We start from the raw sequence: 7544 nt of genomic DNA, 5'->3' as shown, positions 1-7544 counted from the left end.
GTTCAGGGATATTAGGCTGCCTTTACCACAGTGACAAAATGCCTGAACTGATTTTAAAAGTAAAGTGTTTATTTGGGCTCATAGTTTTGGTTTGTGGTCACTTGGCTCCAGGGCTCCTCGCTGTGATGAAGCAAACATCATGTTAATGAGCGCATGGTGGAGCAAAGTGCCTGAGCCCATGTATACAGGAAGCAGAGAAGACAAAGGAGCAGGGTGCAAGGTGCTCCATCCCAGTGCGCACACTCCTTTCTAATTTCCACCAATCCCCGATAATATCATCAAGTTATAAACCTATGAATAGATTAGCCCATTCATGCGGAGAGATTACTCCTATTCCAGTCACTTTCCCAATACCATCCAACTAAAAAAATTTTTAGCTCTCAAGTCTTTCAGTCAGGAGCCAATTTCAAACCATAAGAAATGGGATGGACTGCAGAAGGGTCATTTCTTTCTCCTTTTCTAGGTATTTTAAGTGACTCAAACACCCTTTTCAGTGCAATTGTATCAAAATTGGTCTTGAGATTTAGGACCAAGAAGAAAATCATCAGGACTCACTCAAAGTCTGGTGAAGGGCAAGTCTGGAGTTCCTAAACCTCAAAGAATAAATCTTGAGATTCTCTCTCCTTAATAAAGTTTAAGATTGATCCCATGTGTGGGTGCACCCCTCGCAGTCCTGAGTTCCTTGCTCGTGCTCTCTCTCCTTCTGCTCCTGATTTGGACCTTGAGATTTCTGTCCAGTGCTCCAATGTGGGTCTCTATCTCTGTCTCCTTTCATCACCTGATGAAGGTTAATATTCAGGAGGATGCCTATATGTTTTTATTTGGGTTTTCCTTCTTATTTAGCTTCTCTAGGATCACTAATTATAGGCTCAACAATGGGGATGTTCTATTGGGAACTCGCCAAGGCCAGCTGGCCTGGGTCTGAAAAAGCCTGGGATAAAACCGGACTTGCTGAACATAGCGGACAATGAGGACTACTGAGAACTCAAGAACAATGGCAATGGGTTTTTGATTCTACTGCACATACTGGCTTTGGGGGAGCCTGGGCAGTTTGGATGCTCACCTTACTAGACCTGGATAAAGGTGGGTGGTCCTTGGACTTCCCAAAGGGCAGGGAACCCTGATTGCTCTTTGGGTTGACGAGGGAGGGGGACCTGATTGGGGGAGGGGGAGGGAAATGGGAGGCAGTGGCGGGGAAGAGACAAAAATCTTTAATAAATAAATTAATTAATTTAAAAAAAGATTGATCCCATGGGTGCTACACGCTGAGATCAAATGATTATAGAAGCTGGCAGAATTAGAAATGAGTAGGAAAAGTAAGTGATAAATTTTGAAAAATAAGTTCTATCTATAGATGTATAAATTGAAATAAAATATTCTTTTCCCAAATGGATGCCACCTACCTGAATTACATATATATTTCTATATCTAACCATAGACACATATATATAATTGCTATAAGCTATTGTGCACAAAATGTATATTTATAACACAAGGCATATATGCTCTATATGTATAAAGAAGTAAGGCTGAATCCATTTGGATAGTCATTGTATTTAGCAAAGTTAAGGATGAATTAAAAATTCTGTTCAGTTGATTAGATATAGCTTTGAATCAAAACAACTATTTCCTAATCTGGGTACTAAGGAGTAAGTAATTCCATTGGAATTATTTCTACAAGTATAATCTTTCTCTTCTATTGCTTTATTACCACACATATGATATACTGATCCAGTTTCTTGAAATTTAATAATTTTATCCCAGTATACATAAAATTATAATGACTAAATGCTGTGGAATAATCTTCTTGTACACTATAAATTTGTCACTTGAATTAGTTTAATAAAACACTGATTGGACAGTAGTGACGCAGAAAATAAAGGTAGGGTGACCAACTAAGGATGATCGGAAGGAGAAGAGTGGAGTCAGGAGACACCAACCAGATGCAGAGAGAGCAAGATAGCCATGCTGAACTGAGAAAAGTTACCATGAAGTGGCAGAGTGTAAATAAGGGATATGGGTTAACTTAAAATGTAAGAGATAGTTAATAATAAGCCTGAGCTATTGATCAAGCATTTATAAGTAATATTAAGCCTTTGTGTGATAATTTGGTAAGTGGCTGCTGGGTATTTGGGACCAATGGCTCTAAGACAGGAAACTTCTGACTACAACTAAACTTGACTTTGGGTTCTATTATGTCTGGAAGTTACACAACAGAGCTTAAAAGTTCACAAGCCATCGTGTCACATTTCCTTTGAATTTTCTATCCTTTGAAATAAGTACAAAGGAGTCCTCAGAAACCTACCTGCTATTTATAGGCAGCAATGGCATGTTAAAGATAAATACATGAAACAAATACATTATTGACAACTTTCTCTTTTGTTCAGCCATATGACTTTCTATTAATACAGACCTTTGGGACTCCGAAAACCAAAACACCCCTGACCAACTTGTGATAAAATCCATAAATGAAATCCACTTCAACATTATAGCTTAGATCCATGCTTATTAACCTTCCATTTTAGTATTCTGAGTCTTGTTGAGTTTTTAACCTCTCCTTTCTTGGCTCTCTGTATTCTAACCAACAAAATAGCTGTTAATAGTTGCCCACATGGGTTCCTTCCTATGGGAAATCTGCTCACTCTTCTTCTACAAAGGAGGGAAGAATTTTTAAATGAGTACTATCTTAAGGTAAATTTAATGCACTAAATCTGGACCAAAGGATTAATGCTACCTCTGATGTTCATCTCCTCTTTCAGTCCCAGCTATATATAGTTTAATCTGTTTTACTTTTTGTAGCATAATATTTAATAAATAACTATTAGAAAAATATTGAAAAAATATTTCTCCTTTTCCTAAATGTCATAAGTTCCAAATGGGATTATAAAGGTTGTAAGGGCAAAGGGTGGATACAAAGATATGGAGGAATGAATGGGATTGACATGTATGATATAGAAGGCAAAGAATAAATAAAAAAGGTAAAAATGCCAGACACAACTGCCAAATAAATAAGGAAATAAAGATTTACCTGTGTACTAAATGCAGGAATCAAGAGCTGATGTTTACTGTTGTCTTATTTAACAATAAGAAAGCTATTTAGTATTTGTTTATTCATAGACAAGAACAGCTATGAGGGTAATAGGAAAGAATGTAATGGTATATAGTAAAAGTAATATAGTAATATAGTTCTTTAGTAAAAGTTGGTGTACAGACCTTCAATAGAAGTCATGGCCATAGTTGACTAGGGCTGAGTTTTAAATGATTCTGTTCTTTTGTTGTTGTTGTTTCATTATTCTTCTGGGCTCAAGTCTTTAGCAAAGGAAGCAGAGACATGAGAGAGGGTTTATGAAGTTGTGGGTCTCTCTTCCCAAATAAATGAGGTGATTCAAGTCTTACTTATTGATCTACATTTTAGCAAATGTTGTTATTATCCCTCATTTTAACGAAGCAATCGGAGGAGAATTAGTATGTCACAAGGGTGGAACAATGGTGGTTTCCATTCTATGAAGTCCACACCTACAGATATTAAAAACACAGAGGGATGAGCCACCTTCTCCCAATGAGACAGCAGAACAGTCAATATTTTTAGGGTAATGTTTTCCCTTAATCTGTGTGAAAAGAGCTGTATCTGTTAGTCTGCCTTAAAATCAAATTTGGGTAACCTTGTCACAGCCAACCATCATATGACTGACAACAAAGGGAAGCCCATACCCTAAGAAGTTTAGAAGGGTATTTCCCAGTATATTCTCTTTCTTTTTTCTTCTCATTTCTTGATGGTAAGCTGACTTAATAGATGTATCCCATTAAATTGTATGTGATCCTGTTGCTAATGTTCAATTAATAGTGTCTCAAAGGACAAACTAACTCTTTGCTTTGTTCATCTTTTCTGTTGTTTCTTTGTCTCTGACATAAATTATCTTTTATTGGCTTTCTAAAAATCAGCATTTGCTATCAAGGATGTCTGCTACTTCATATCGGTCTCTAATATTCCTAGCTCTTGTTTCCACATAAAGATTCACCATGTGAAAGTATCTTCTAAATCTCTTTTGCAAAGGACCAAGATCTGTCCTAGATATCAGGAAGTATTCTAAGGTGCTTAAAGAAAGGGGAAGAAGAGCTCAGAAAACAAGGAGGAAGTTTGCCTCCTTGAAGTTCTGGTGAGGAAGTAGATAGGTGCCAGACAGAAATAAGTTTTCTTGTTTGGGCATCTTCTGGACCTGGTGTAGAAGAAGTTCAAGTAAAAAAAAAAATAAGGGCAAGAAGGAAAATAAAAATTGTGTTTTCAGAAAACATTAATAAAGCGTTTTAGGGGCAACCCAGAAAGGTCAGCAATGAAGAATTACCAATAAACCACAAAACACAACAGCTAAGAAGGGGTCAAATGGTACTTAGGTATCTAAGCACAGAGAAACAGCTAACAGTGCAGGTTCTGTCTGCTAAACACAGTTCTTTCAGTTTAAGAAGAAATATAACACTTCCATGGCTTTGAGTAAAAGCATCAAATATTTAATAATGAGGATCTACAACCTGCTCAAAATAAGGAAAATGTTGGCTTGTTCTTTAGAAGTACTAGAGGAGGCTTCTTGTTTAAAATGATAGCCACTTCTGTATAACGACAGAGATTTATATACAGAAACTAAGTGTTGTGATATTTAGGTTTGAAGGGTTATTTTTTTCTAATTTGGTCTTTAGGTCCCTATCTAGAGTAGACAAAAGTTAAAATAGTTGTTGGCAAGAGAAAATAAAGGTTAAGTGTATCAGTTGGATATTGTGAGGAATTGATACCCAAATGCATGAGGCAGAAAAATTATAGAAAATGTGTGTTTCAGATTTAAACAAGATTAGGTATGATGACAGGTGACTGTCAAAGTCTACAGGCAGCAGGAAACTGAAGTAGTGACTAGAGAACGTGAAAGAGCCTGGGGCATAGGCTTGTATGAAGTATCAAGGATTTTTTCTCTGGGCCTGTAGATTGACTGTTTTAAAGGAAAGACCCACAAAGAAGACTTATGTACATAACTATGGTGTTGAACATTAGGTTCTAGGATAGTTGGCAGCTACAAGGTATGCTGGAGTAAGGGTCAGTGAGATGAAGAAGAAATGGGCTAAGTAGTAAACTACCACACAGCAGGTGGTAACTTTTAATTAGATCAAAGGTATCAAAGAAAGATGTTGAAGACACAGACCTAATGATAACGCATTTTCCACACTTAACTTTGGTAAATAAAAGAGAGAGAGAGAGAGGCTGTGGTGGGGAAAAGAACAGAGACTCCTGGCACCTTGTAAGAAGCTCACACTACAGAAGAGGCTCAAAACAAGGTCCCCAGCTTTTAGTGTCTCGGCGAGGGGACTGGGCACTCTCTGGGTCATTTGATTTTTCAAACAATCTTTCCTCTAATGTAATGCATTATTTTTCAAACTGGCCTCCTCTTTATCTCCTCTTCACTTCAAAACCTGTAAACAGAGGCTGCTTGTTTGTTTCCTGACCACCCAAACCAGAATAAGCACACGGAAATTTTGTTAATTCCAACACTGTTTGGCCAATGGTTCATTCATATTTCTAGCTAGCTCTTATATCTTAAATTAACCCATTCTATTAATCTGTGTATCACTACAAGGCTGTGACTTACCAGCAAGGTTCCTGCGGCAACATCTTTCTCCTTTGGCAGCTACATAGTGTCTCCTTGACTCTTCCTACTCTCTCCGTTTGGATTTCCCACCTGACTTTACTCTGCTAAGCCGTTGGCAAAAACAGCTTTTTTCACTAACCAATAAAAGCATCCATATACAGAAGAACATTCCACATCAAAAACTGATCCTCCTATTGTTGTGCTGTCATGGGAAGTGACTGTGAGAAGCAAAATTTGTGCCAACTTTCAGGAAAACAACTAGTTAGATGGAGTGAGACCAATGGCCTTGTATTCTTTGACTATGCTATTTTATTCATAAGAATACATTATAAGGAGCTACATCCGAGTTGCAGGTTTAATGTATAAAGATGGTCACTGAAGCACTAATAGTGCGGTAAGGCGATGTAAATAAATGAAATGCCTAAAATGCTAATTAATTCCATTTTCTGTCAGGACTCTATAACATGGAAGAGTGTTTTCACAGAAAAAAAGATTCTTTCAAAGGGGATGTGCATGATCTAAAAGTGGAGTCCAAAGCTTGAAATCAAGCTACTAATGTATATATTAAAATTTTAACCCTTCTCTTTGGCAGGATTATGAGCTGTTTTAAATGAATAGTTCATAGTTCCCTGTACTTTTTTCTAAGGAACATTGATTCCTTTATTATAAAGAAGAGCATTCTAAAATGTACTTCTGTATGAATGCTTTTCTCTTTTCTTTATTCTTTCTTTTAACAGACTAATGCCCCTATCTATCCATATAAAGTTCCTCTTTCCTTTTTATTTCTTCCACCTCAGCTGTCCCCTCTTCATTATAACAATACTTTCACATTCTGTAAGACATAAAACCAAATAAGCCAATCTCATACATGTCTCCTCTCTGTTGTTTAACATACTTATATTATTCATTTCCTTCTTTGGTACAGACTTTTTAAATTATTTTGAGCAAAAGAAATAAATGAATTTACATCCTAGCAGTCTCCTTAGCTGGAAGGGAATTCTCTTTTGAATGAATGCTGCTACTGTTTCTTGCCTGAATGTGTTTCTCACTCATTTTGCTTTTCAGCTGTTGTCATATTCTGTTTTCCTCGAAGGAGGTATAATTCTACACACAAAGCTATTGTCTTGAAATGGCTAGTAGATTCCAGGCCATTTTATGATCTTGTCTGTGCTTCCTCCAACTTCCCCTATGGGCCAGACCCTCATTTTTCTCCTGGTCCCTACAACAGCTGTGAGAATGAGTATCAGGCAATGATGATCATTATAACAATTACTAGCAAATGATTTCAGCTATCAATTGTTATTAAGTGATTTCACAGAAAGTTACTGAGCAGGTGTTGCACTGTCAAAGTCCCACATTGGGGCAACATCTGTCAGGGTCCAGCCTCAAGGTGTTCACACAATCCAGGGCAGGGGCATGTGGATTAGAAACATTAGGGAGGCAGAACAGAGATACAAAAGAAACAGGCAGAGACACAGAATAGAGTCAGGAGGGCAACTCAGTGAACTCTGAATTTTTCCATATGCTTATATACCCCAATCCAAAAAGGGGAAACAAGGTAAAAGACTTATTTACACAATACAAAGAACAAACAGAGCAATTACCTCCTCAATACCTGAAACATCAAGCAGCTATATCCTGAGTTAACTATTTTGATGTTTAGGCAGGCTGTGCAACAACCACACCTTAGGTCAAGCATCCTGTAGGCAGCCACTCCCTGGCAAACCTCCTGTCACAACCTTGAAGGAACAAGAACAGGCCTGAACTCTCTGACCATTGCAATAAATATGCGGGAGTATCTCATTCATTTTTTTAGCTCTAGCAAACTCGGGCTTAGTACTTTACTAGTAATAGGTTCTTAAATATTTTTAGGTTCAGTGATAACTTTAAGGGAGCATAGTGTCAAAAATTGTC

Source organism: Microtus pennsylvanicus, chromosome 14, assembly GCF_037038515.1.
Source record: "Microtus pennsylvanicus isolate mMicPen1 chromosome 14, mMicPen1.hap1, whole genome shotgun sequence".
Classification (NCBI taxonomy): domain Eukaryota; kingdom Metazoa; phylum Chordata; class Mammalia; order Rodentia; family Cricetidae; genus Microtus; species Microtus pennsylvanicus.
Note: the sequence above shows the minus strand (reverse complement) of the source record.